The sequence below is a fragment of the Diachasmimorpha longicaudata genome, chromosome 3, assembly GCF_034640455.1.
Source record: "Diachasmimorpha longicaudata isolate KC_UGA_2023 chromosome 3, iyDiaLong2, whole genome shotgun sequence".
Classification (NCBI taxonomy): Eukaryota; Metazoa; Arthropoda; class Insecta; order Hymenoptera; family Braconidae; genus Diachasmimorpha; species Diachasmimorpha longicaudata.
Window position 1 is genome coordinate 4489628 of NC_087227.1, and position 13764 is coordinate 4503391.

Here is a 13764-nt window from a genome sequence, read left to right on the forward strand (position 1 = left end):
CCTTGATGACTTCGTCAAGTCAAACTTAAATTCCTATTTTATTTCCCAGGATTGACTTGAGTAAGTTTTCTGCCCTTTGAAACTGAATAAACTTTCAACAAAGGAAAATGTCTTGATTTTTTTTTCGTCTTATTCTCCTCTGGAAAAATAGAACCATAAAAAAAATTTTGTCAATTTTCCTGTAAACTACTGAGTATTATTAATTTTGCATTTTATCAGATGTTAACGATGGAATTACGTATGTTCTGGGTTTTACGTTTTCCTCACTCCAATTCCCTCTGAAACTGTTGACTCCCACTGATTCATGATTTTAGAGGGGAGAATATTGATTCCAAACGTATTTTTACCACGCAGGAATGTTCTAATAATTTTTTCTTTCGTCTATGTTCGTCTTCGATTTATCATTTTTGGGAATAGAGCCAACGGTTATGTCTTTTATAAATACTATCAATCATTACTGTGCACAATTCGTCTTGTTATTTTCAGGAATTAGAATTATTCTTTGATTTTTTTGTGATTCCTGTGATTTTTGGAAAGACTACGATTTTATAGATTTTACACAACTGTACACTGAGAGAAAAATATCGTAGATATTATCGTAATTTCATTGTTTCAACATTTTACATCTTCATCGATTTTACCATTAGGTTCCCTGTAGAATGATAGTAATGACATATTCGTTTGAAAATGAGTCATTATTCCATTGAAAATATCTTATTGCATGCGATTCCGTTGATGTTGCCTAAAATAAGGTTTTAGATCGACGAAATGCGATACATTAAAATAACTATAATAATAATAATGATAATAATATTTTATTTTCTTTGGTGTTATAAGACTATTTAAATGTCATGAAATATTCAGGGAACCCAAAGGATTATTCGATAGATTTGAACCCCCATATGATCAAATCATGAGGTTTGGAGTCCTCAGAATTAACGATTGCATATACAGTTTAATGACACAATTCTATAAAAAGTGCCCAGATTTTTCGTATCGTCAAGGACTTATTTCGTTGGTACTATTGAAAGATACTGAGTGTTTGAATAAAAAGATAATCTATCCGTTTTACTCATTTTTTCTCTCAGTGTAGAGTAAAAAACTAAAAGGACTAAAATTATCGGTTAAGTGTTCCCATTCTTTTATTGAACATATTTTATTTTTCCTTCATTTTTTCGCATGATTGGAAACACTTGAATGAGTAAAGATACACGGAAATTAATGTAGTTGTCGAACCCATTAATTTCACGGTTGTGCCATTTTCAATTCACTAACGAAGTAGCAAAATTAAATAAATTGATTTACTCCTGCGTTGATTTTTCTAGTGATATCTCCGAATCTAGGAGAAATAGCGGAATTTTTGTAATTACATTTTTTGTAAGACGTGATTTGCTCCACAAAAAAGGTTATTACAAAAAATTTTCCATCTTCACTAGGTTCTAAGATATCTATTAAAAACTGATCAATAGTCAGAAGTGACGTATCTCGTTTTACCACTTCGCTAGTGAATTCACTTTATTTTTCCTTTTTCATTATTGTTTATGAGTTAGTTGCGTATTATTTTCTTTTTAATCCCTAGTTTTTCATATGTTCGAAAATATTGGATCTTAAGTGCTTATTTAAAAAAAGAATGGTCAGGTTTCGATAAATATCTTGGAAACTCAAGCAGATAGCAAAGTTTTTGGTACAATTTTTTTTGCAACTCGCAACTCTCTCAACAAAGAAGATGATAACAAAAACTTCTCTGTCTCTCGTGTATTCCCAGATATTTCTTGAAAACCTGAGGTTAAGAACTAAGTTAATTTAAATAATTTTACATCTCCTCTGTTCAATTATTCTATGAATTATTATTGATTCTTAAAACTCAATTTGTTATTCGTTGATGACATCTGTGGAAAAATCGGGACGTGAAGAAAATACAAAAGAGTAAAATAATTGATCGAATATTGATTCTGATGTACATTTTTCCCCCAAAATTTTCCTCATTATCCGACAAAATTCGATAATCAGATGCCCAGAGAAGGTGAATTTACCATTAATTCAATTGAATTTCCCTTACGTTTTCACACTTCTGTTGTTGTTATGCATCACTCATTATTTATCACTTTATTGTTTGGAATGACTCGCAATGTCGTCAATGAAATTCACGACACGTGCGCGCTGATAGTAATTTTGATTTCTGTCTGCATAAAGATAATCTACATTTCTGCTTCAAGGTTTTACCGTTTACCCTCGATCAGTACAATTTATTCATCCTTGCTCTTCTATTTTTAGTTTTTCTATCGATTGTTCCTCTCTCTTGCGCTTGATTCAATGGCGCTGAAGGGTTAAGAATCGTATTGTGGGTGTGTGCGGGAATCTACGTCACGTTATTCACAACGTCACTACAGAAAGTGTTTACGCAATCGTGAATGGAGAGGAATTTGGCTCAATGTTTTTGTTTATCTTTAATTAAATTTAACGAGAGCTATTCACCGTGTTGACTACTTAAACGTTATGACATCATATTGACGTCATTGACAGATTGATGACGAGGTATTTGGGGAACAAATAGTCGAAAAACATTTTTGCAGTAAATATTTAGATAAAGAAAGATTCTCAACATCTCCAACTGACAATAGTTATCGAGGGAACAAGTTAATTTGTTGTTGAAAATTAATAATTATGTGAGGATGTGTTTTTGCTAAAGATGAAACAGGTGAATTGATTTCATTTTATTGGTATTGGATTATGGACAGGGATTTACTAAATAATAACAAACGATTTGGCTATAAACTTTTATTGTTTATTATCGCACGCAGAAGATCATTTTTGTGATACCCTTTGTCCCTCGTTTCATCCCCTGGAAATCTAATTTTTTACCTAAAACTTATTTTCGTGTATAAGATTATTATTGGGATATGGACAGGGATTTTCTAAATAATATCAAAACGATTTGGTTATAAACTTCAATTCTTTATTATCACACGCAGAAGGTATATCTTCGTTTTATGATATCTCCAGAGGAACTAACGCTTTAGTGACTAAAGGTTTCACACTCTGGACCCATTCAACAAAAGGCCCTTGTTCATTCATTCCTTTTTGTTCTTTCTCTAGTTCTGTTTATCAAAACTATTCTAAACATTCTGGCACTGTTCTGAGAAAAACTACAAAATACTGACATGGGCTAAAGAGAGCTATGGAAAGACGATTAATAATTAATACTCTCTTAGAAGAGTCGAAATAAATCAAACAGAACCGCAAGATCTCAAACTCTGGGGGAGCCTCTGTACCTCTACACCTCTAATCCAACAAATCCCCATTATCATCATGTGTCATGTCTATCACACCAAATAATATATAAAATCTCAGTGATTAAAATTAAAGGAAAATCACGCTGTCCTATGGATGTATATCCAGCACAAAATGTATATTATAAACAATCTTATATAACTCAATGGCTGAAGGCAATGACCAGTTACACCTTGTTACGAATTACGTTAAACATAAATATAATAAAAGTGGATGGCCTTCCACTAGGTTTCTCTTGTAGTAAATAGTTTTGTTGTGTGGGAATATCTAAATAAATGCACTCATCAATAGTTCTTTCAGTATAATAGCATTCTTTGTGGTCATGGTGTTGCAAATCTGCTTAACAATTCTTGTTACGATGAATGAAAATATGGAAAGGTAGTTGGTAGGTTTGATATGCTCTTGCTCCCGTTGCTGAGCGAGCTGACTCGATCTCCATTGCGTCATGGAGATCGTCAACGCTGCGTCCCTCATTAAAACACTGCATTACATCATTTCTTTAGACGAATATCTGTGACATGTTTATGGTGTAGATATGATGGTCCGAGGCACATAACCATCTTCATTTCAGTACTGAGAAAAAGGTCTTTCATAACAATCAGGAAAGATTGTCCCCATAAAGTCCAAATAAATTTGTGTAATTTTTTTAGTTTAATTCTAGCTCATTATTGGATTATGGAAAGCGATCTATTGAATTTATTGGATTATGGACAGGGATTTTATTAAATAATGTCAAACCGATTTGGCTATAAACTTTAATCATTTATTATCACACGCAGAAGGTATATCTTTCTCGTATGATATCTCCAAAGCAACTAACCTTTAATCACCAAAGTTTTCAGACTCTAGACCCATTTGACAAAAGGCCCTTGTTCACTCATTTCTTTCTTTTCCTTCTCTGTTTCTGTTTATTAAAAATATTCTAAACATTCGAGTACTGTTCGGAGAAAAAAAAAACAATAAAATACTGACATGGACTGAACACAGCTATCAACAGACGATTAATTTTTGTCCACACATACCAAACACTTTCAATACCCACCATAAATTAATCTCTTACCACAACTATTTTTCGAGAATGTTATTAAATCGGTGTTGAGTGATTTTTGTAGTATAACAATGAAAGCTCTGTCCAAAAATCCAACCTCTTTTCCCATTTCTCCTGTTCCCTTTCCCTAGGGCTGGGTCGCGTGCGCACGTCTAGTCTGGTGGGGGATGTTGGACCCAATGTTTCAAGTTGAGTTTAAGTTTTAGTCAGTCCCATCGTGGATGTCGTTCCAAGTACTTTTGAGGGTTTCTGTTCATTTAGAATTTTGTTGTGATTTTTAATATTAATTATGTTAAGTTATATAAGAATTTTGGGATGTCCTATCGAAGTTACTGGGGGGACAATGGCGGCTATAGAATGAAAGCACCAATTTTGATTGCAGATTGTGATGAGTACTCCATCGAAATTGAAGTGATTAGTGCAAAATATTTGATTGGATGACTGATATTAAATAAATTAAACAGACAGGTTTCTAGGGGAGCACATTAACACTTTTATTGTAATGACTGTAAACTCAAAACTTTACAAATTTTACACAGAAAATGTTGTAAACTATCAAAAACTTGAAAGCACTTTGAAGAAAAATGTAGTCAAACAGAGAAGCACTCGATTCTATTCTATCGTAGAACAGCCCAAGAGGGACTGACTAAAACTTAAACTTAATCGTAAGGGTTGAGTCCAACAACCCCACTACAGTAAAAGCTGCGCACGCTTCCATGGCTCCGGGGAAGGGGACAAAGGAAAAGCAAAGGAAAATGGAGAAGCAAGGGAAATGGTGGAGGGGGCCGTGCGACATCACGTGGTCTCGTCGAGACGGGACTCAGGCCCCTCGGGCTGGCAATGGGACGAACAAAGGAGAGTCCATGTGTGCAGGGCATAAGGCCACAGAACCTTACAAAATAATCAGAACCGAAATTCTACTGACTTTGACGTGACTGATAAATTTTGGATTTTTCTAAAATTATCAGAATCACAAGGAATTGTTCACAGAAATAAATTTTTAATAAAAATTACTCCTCCAGAGGGCCAAACGTGGGACGAAACGACACTCAACCAGATTTTAGGTCGAGTTTTGTCGGAAAAATTGATCTTTGGAGACTAATTTTTACAATGAAACCAACTTTCGTCCTCTGGAGGTCTAATTTTCATCTTAATTTTTTTTTGGTTTTTTACTTCACCGATTTTGGGAAGCCATAAAATTAATAATTAAACACCAGTACTTGACAAGTATTCTTGACTTCTTTTGTTGTCTTCTCCGACTTGTGAATTTCTTTGTCTTTCGTTGAATATCTTTTTTTCCTAATGTTTCTTTATTTATTTAAATTTTCGCATTAATTGCAACGTTTTGTCATAAAAAATTATTTGAATTTCAGGGAACGATTATTATTATTATAGAGAAACGATTGTGCTATCGATGAGTCCGACCGTTAGGATGTTATAGTCGATGAAGCAATAATTCGAAGATAATTATGTTGGGTATCGGTGGACAATAAAACTTCAATTTTGAGTTTTCGAATATTCATTACAAAAATGTACTCCGATGGATATTTTCGGGAGTGTCCAGCAGAACGGTTCCATTAAGTCTACCTGAATATTTTAGCAAGAAGAGTCGTTGGGGGGTGCAAAATATTGGTAAATGGGGGTGGAAAGGAGGTGGAAAGAGAAGGGCCCAATGCGGGTGATTGGATGAGCATGACCTCGAGGGGTTGGCCTTATCAGCATAAGGAGGAGGTTTTCTCGGAATTGGAGTGGGAGTGTTGGTAGGAGTCCCAAATTAGGGATTTGAGGGATTAAGGGGACAGTGGCAGATTGTCGGATTACCTACACAAGGTCGTGGGAATGTGCTAATGAGGATTTTTATTAGGGTTGGAGTGTAGCAAAACGATTTGAGGAGGTTTTGCAAATTGACGAAATAGTGGACAGGAATGAGGGGTTTTAGCGATGGACGGCAATATTCCAACAGATGTCGGGGAACTTATTTCATAAGCACTAACTAAATTGTATTCAAGAAAGGACAGGCACATAAGTTAAATTGGTCGCCTAAGACATTTGCTAACTTCATGGGTAAGACGTGTTTCTCATTGGTCAATGGATTTGAGGCGGGAAATTCAAATGGGACGCACAGTCAGTCCCGTTCCTATTTATAAAAGCAGAAGCACATAAATGAAGTTCGTCCGAGTCGGAATCGCGTAAGGACTTTCCCATTGGCCGATTAAATGAATGAAGTTTCGCGTTAGTCGAAAAGGCGAAAACGTTCGTGTTCCTAAAAGCATCCATTGTGAATCAAGTTACCTCGCTCATCATATTTATACCAACGACTTTCACATTCGTTCTTTTACGGTGTGATCGCCCTTCATCAGTCTATGAAAGCACAAGCACATAAATTGAATTAAATTAACCACAGAAGTCATCGACTAACTTCATGTGTAAGACTTTCTCCTAATTGGTCAATGTGTTTGAGGCGGGAAATCAAAATGGGGCGCGCGAAGCGCGCATTCGGTCTCGTCTATTCAAGAAAGCACCAGCACATAAATTAATTTAGCCGCGTAAGACATTTGCTAAATTCATGTGTAAGACGTTTACTTTATTGATCAATGGATTTGAGGTGGAAAATTCAAATACGTCGCGAGACACGCAAACAGTCTCGTATCTTAAAATAGTGTGTATACAACGCCTAATTAAGCGCAAAGTCATTCGATGGAGTAATGAACCCTAGAATGATTCACGAAATTGGTGTAAGCTCCGCGGCAGATAGTTTTATCATTGAGCACGTGATTTCTGATGCAACTATCCAATTTCCTACGTAAAACACAATTGATGGGGTGACCCGTTTTTTTTTTGTGATATCTCGAAGTGTCATTTCAGGGCTTAATAATGGGGATTTTGTTATCAAAGTTGCATTGCGGTTGTAGATAACAAAATAATGTGTTTCGATTCCTTTTGCCAAGAGTAGTAAATTTGTTTTTCTTCGAATTCTTTGGTATCAAGGAAGTGATGGGTTATTTAAGACTTTACCCTTTCCCTAATCGATTGTTGAGTGATCGATTATCACCATTACTCGATCACATGGGGGTTCACGTCTATCGTATATTCTTTTAGATTCCCTATTTTATCACTTTAATATCACATTATTGTAGGCGCATCAACAAAATCGCACACAATGATATATTTTCAGTGAAATAATGAGTTTTTTTTCAAAAGAATATGTCATTATCTACGATCTATCGGGAATCCGCTGGTAAAATGAAGAGGTAAAGTGTCGAAACAGTGGAATTCTATTTTCATATCGAAGAACACGCATTCAACAAAATAAATTCCCTAGAATTTACAATATTTTTCCTTCAATGTAGATTTTTAATTGCTCCCCTCTGAGTTTATTTCAATGACAAACGATAAAAAATTTCATTCGCTTCGTTCAATAGCAATTTAATTTTCTACTTTTTCCGGATTTTTTTGTGGTCCCTAATTGTGTTAAGTTGTTTTTGTTTGTCACATTTTGACCTTGTTCCATTATCTTTACAGAGGTTTGTTCAATGCCGTGGAAATACGAGTGTAAAATACCATTTTCTGAACTTTCAATTCATAATTATGTCCATTTGCTCTATTTAACAGCTTAAACGTTAACAATTTTCGCGCTCTCGTTATGAAAAATGAAGGTATTTTGAAGGAAAAAAATCCTCACCATTGAGAACGAGATGAGTTCTTCCAATGTTTCCATTCTCATTCATTCGTTCACAAAACAAAATTAAATCGAAAATGTAGGTCATTGTCCCAAATACCCAGAGACCCCGGTGCATTCCACTGAAAATAATACGAATAATTCTCCATGTTCTCCCATTATCATAAATTTCGAATGAAACGAATCGACGATAGTTTCGTAGACGGAGAAAATTTTTTTGTAAAACTCAACGATTATTTTTTGACTCAACTACTCGATCTTGGTCGGTAGTGCCAACGGAATAATTCATTGATGTGGCGACATATGTCGGCACTTTCGGAGGAGTCAGCGGTTAAGCTGAATGTTTTAATCGGTGATTTTGAGGGCTCCAAAGATGAATCTCATGCATTGATCAGAAGAGAGTTTGAATTTATCGTACATTGATTCGTATTTCCTGAATTTTTCATTGGATTTTCGTAGTTATTATTGGATTATGGACAGGGATTATCTAAATAATATTATTAGATTATGGGTGCAAATGGTTAAATTATTTGAGACACAGTGGAAATAGTTTTGTAATATACTTTAGTCACACGAGGAAGACACGTCTTTACTAGTGGACCGTTGTCCAGAGACTAACTAACTTCTTATAATATAAAAATCTTTACTAGGAGAAAAACAATAGAACCTTTATGTTTCTAGAGGACAGAGTCTCCTTTGAATACCACTTGTGGTATGGATCACAATGCTCTCAAGTCCAGAGCACAACAGATCATAAATCAGTCCCTTTTCTGGAAACTATTTCAAACATATGATAAACCTTGTCGAGTGATTTTTGAAGCAGAACAGAAGAGCTGTGTTCTAATTTTCCAACAAATATCAAAAATGATTTGACTATAAACTTTAATTCATTATTATCATACGCAGAAGGTATATCTTCCTCCTCTGATGTCTCCAGGGAAAATAGCCTTTAGTGACCAAAGATTTCACACTCTAGACCCATTTGACAAAAGGCCCTTGTTCACTCATTTCTTTCTTTTCCTTCTCTGTGTCTGTTTATTAAAAGTAGTCTACACATGTTGCTACTGTGTTGTATACCCCAAGATTTTAATTCACATTTTCTGTATTTTCCTAATCCTCCTGAAAATTCATCAATCGAATAACCCTTTGAGGACATACCTTAGATGAAATCGCCTCCAATAAAGCCTAATCCGCTGGAGAATTCCCAAACATTTTACACCCTACGACACATGTCTCAAAACCTTCCCCTCCTTTTTTCGCAGATCCTCAGACACATAAAACTGACGACTCCTTTAATTTTCAGTTAGTTCTAAATTGTCACCTAGCAAGCTAGTCACTCCGAGCTCCAAAATTCTCTGTCGACTCGGTTGTTGAATAACTAGTGTTTCTCAATCTAAAATATCAGTTTATTTAAAAAATAAATCTGTGCTAAAAATTTATTTATTGAGAATCCAACAACTGTTTGGAGAAAAAAACTATAAAACAGTGACATGGACTGAACACAGCTATCAACAGACGATTAATTTTTGTCCACACATACCAAGCACTTTCAATACGTCATCTAGAAGTTTTATTTTTATCAAAAATGTCTTTTCGTGTAGAGCACAGTAATTTTTCTGGGACTTTTATTTCCGTATATTCAGCCTTTGTCATTGTTTGACAGATTACAACATTATCATATTAATATCTTGAAGAACATATAACGTAACGTAAAATCCCGACAATCATTCGCGGAGATTTATATCTCCGATTGTTGGTAAAATTAAAACACAGCTCTTCTGTTTATCTTCAAAAATCACTCGACAAGGGTTATGACGTGTTTGAAGGAGTCTCCAGAAAAGGACTAATTTATGATCTGTTGTACTGCGAACTTCAGAGCGTTGTGATCCTGACCACATGTGGTATTCAAAGGAAACTCTGTCTCCTGGAGTCATAAACGTTCTCTTTTTGTTTTTTCCTTTGTAAAGGGTTTTCAAATAGTAAGAATTCAGTCTCTGGACACCGAACCTCTAGGTTAGTCGTGTCTTCCTCGTGCCAATGATGAAGTGATAAAGTTAAATAATTGATTGTGCTACTACATTTATTTATCTACTGTTATACGTATCCCAATACCGATCATCAATAATCGAGATAACTGACGAAATAATCGATAAAATTAGTTATTGGGTAACAAAATCCGGGGAGTCGACTTCGTTGGACTACTAAAGCTGTATCAAGGCGCTACAAAAAACTTCTCTTGTCTTGTCACTGCACGATTCGATGATAAAATTACTGAACGATGTGCGTTTCATCCTTGGCATTTGTGGGTTTAAATATCACGGGTAATATTTATTCTCCCTGAGTGCCAGTGGATAAAACATTCTGTGACCTTCTGTCAGTTCTCCAAGTTTAAGGCTATTCCAGAATTCTTTCCCCAGCGCAATCAGTAGCTCGACCATAGGATCAGTTAAGTCCATCCAAGTCAACTTGAGTTTTCATCTAACATTTCTGAATGAAGGCAGTCCTAAATATACACATAACAGAGTCAAAATGATGCAGATAATTTAAAAACATAATGAACTCTCAGTTCACATTGATTTTGTGTTGCCATCATTGACATGACCTGTTATCAAAGCAATTGATAAACGTCTCAAAGACTGTGAATTGAAAATTTAATAAACATAATACGAAAAATAGTAAAAATCATGGAACCATTTATTTTTTTTATTCTATAGATAGACATTATTGGATTATGGATAAGGATTTATTAAATAATAACAAACCGATTTGGCTATAAACTTTAATTCTTTATTATCACACGCAGAAGGTATATCTTCCTCCTATGATGTCTCCAGAGGAACTAACCCTTAGTGACCAAAGTTTTTCCACTCTAGACCCATTTGACAAAAGGCCCTTGTTCTGTCATTCCTTTCTTTTTCTTCTTTGATTCTGTTTATTAAAACTATTTTAAACATTCCGACACTGCTCTGAGAAAATCTATAAAATACTGACATGGACTAAACAGATCTACAGACAGACGGTTAATTGTTGTCCACACATACCATGCACTCTCAATAGCTATGTAAAGCCTACTCGGCCTTTTTGAATATCGCGTGACAATTTTGTGATAATGTGACATGACATTTTCTTCTATCTTTCCTAATTTCCAAAGTTGTTTCAAGATTTTGATCCTTTTCTTAATCTTGAAGAAGTATTTCTCTCATTAAACCCTTTATTGTTTACCTATTCTAAGGAAAATTTTATAAATAATACTAGACAGTCGATTGGGCAGATAATTTACTAAAATATTTATTCATATGATTTTTATATAATTTTGATTGAAATATTTATTTATATGCATTCTCGATAGCTATGGATAGCCTACTCGGCCTTTTACGTTCTTCAATTAAATTAGAAATAAAAACTAATAACAATATTGCCGAGTAGATCTCGGTCCTTCGGATCGAGTATATAAATCTTTACATGATATTTAACATCCTTCATAAATTGAGTCTATAAACCAAAGACAAGAAAGAGGAGCCTGAGGTCCTTTAGGGAAGTACAGTGACTTTTTGCTACTCGGTGTGCCTGTTTAGTTTGCCTGTATCACTAGTCCCCTTGTGATATCATTTCCTAGCTTTTCAAAGCCCCAGGTTCAGACACAGAGGGCCTCCAAGGGTCCCCGTTTTACTGCTTCTATCACCCTGTCCTCCAGTGCTATCTCCCCAACTCCATCGGCCTTGTCCATTTCTCTCCAATAAGTAAGTGTTCCTCCCCAGGGACCCAAACGTGCTCGGAGGACTCTGGCTCCATTTTCCATATCCTGCAGGTGTCACCCCAGAACTCTTTTTTTCTTACCTACCCCCCACATTCCGCATCTGAGCTCAGCCCACTGGTCTTTTGTTAGACCCAGAATTCCTGCGTCCTCCCAGTAGAAGTATTCTTCCACCTTCCCCTTCTCATCTGTGAAAGAAATACCCCTGTGACAGGCCCCAGATAGTTGGCGCAATAGGTCGAGTTTTCTGCTCTTTCCCTATCTCTCGGTCTGTCACCGGCTTCTAGTACCTTCCCTCGGCTTTCTTCGTTCTGGGATTCTCTCTACCAGTGGCTGAAATGCGTGGATACGTACGCGGAAATCAGAAACGACGACGACGATGAGTGAATGAATGAATGAGACCAACCAGCTCTCCTTGTCGGAGATGAGAGTCTTGGGTCAGGGACCCAATAATCTTCTCTGGATAAACCTAACCCGGTCGGAGACATGAATGAGAATTAGAGTCATATTATGCATCTTTTCTTCTTCTCTATTTCTTTGAATTCCAAATACACTTATCCACCTTTCACATGCTGGGTGTCAGGCTGACATCAAGGACCACCGCTCCGAGGTTCCCCGCGGGAGCTTGCCTGTGTCAGTCACTCAGTCACAGTGGCTCGACGCCGTCATGGTTGCTAAATGTCCTTCGGCGATCTAAACTAGCCGACAGTATGGATTTTTCCTAATCCCCCCCCCCCCCATGGCAGTGGGTAATGGCCTAAGTGTTTGATATCATGTAAGTAGAGTAGATTAATAATAGGTCATGCGAGGTTTCGGAAAACCATATCCTGTCAAGGTTGTTTTCATAATAACGCATTGAGTTCTCTCCACCATTTCTCCACGAAATCCCAGCACCTAGGTTCGTGTAGTCTTGACTCAATCGCTTTAGCCCAGTTGACAGCTTGCCATTAATTAGGTTTCTGACTTCCTCTCTGAGGCATTGCCTTGGCCATTTATCCTCGTTCATGTCCATCACTTCCACCAAGTACTTCACCCTCTGCCTGTTGCCCTCTTCATCGCCAGGACCCTTAAGCTAGGCCGTCTCGCCTCCAGTCTAACCGTGTAATTTGGGGGGTTATAATGGAACCATGTTTTTTGGAGTTATTTCAAGCTAAGGAATCTGAGCGGGTTTGTAAAGATTTAATAATAAAAAAATTAAAATGTTATGAAGACAGCAAAAAAATCGTTTAAATTTGATTGAATAGCTCACGCGCGTAAGAGGACGTATTGAAAAGGGCAAAAACAATATGATCGTATTACAGACTTATATAAGTTTATATTAAACCTATGAGGTTCCTCTGGGAGTGTTCATTGTATAATGGTGCTAGACAAATAATGATTAAAAAATTATGCGACCAAAAGTTCTTTGGACCGTATTATTCTGGGGAAGTTTTGGCAGACTAGAAAACAAATCCATTGTGATCATTAGCGAATTTCTAGAAAAATGTTCGATAAGAATTTAAGCTATATAACCTTCTTGTATCCTACCATTTCTTGAGTGGGCGTTTGTGTGGTCTTACGACGAAAACTCCAGTTTATGTTTATTAAATAATATAAAGAAATCTTTGTTCATGGAAAGAAAGTAACCATGATGATGATGCTTTGGTTTTTGAGATTTCAAGATCGTTTGTCAGTTCGTCGACTGCTCTCGAAGTGTGAACACATAATCATAAAATAAAATTGCTCTTACTTAAATCGTCTATTTTTCATTAACCTGGCTTCCAATTAAAATGTAATAGGGCAAATAACGATTTAAAATGATAAATGAAAAAATTTGAATATGGGAACAACTTTGTAGGGAGGAATACATAATATAGTATATGTGTTTCAATTGATTATGGTAGAGGAGATCAACACGAAAGTTTTTCTATAAAAAACGGATTCAATCCAGTCAATTTTGGGATTTTCCACATAATTATTTTCTACGAAAAAGTGAATATCTCTAGAACTAAT

The 13764-nt window shown here is 35.9% G+C and overlaps 1 protein-coding gene across 1 annotated transcript in view; it reads left to right on the forward strand.

The window, feature by feature from the left end:
• Positions 1–13764, forward strand: part of LOC135159980 (uncharacterized) — a 34844-nt gene that overhangs the window by 1597 nt on the left and 19483 nt on the right. The window lies entirely within an intron of this gene.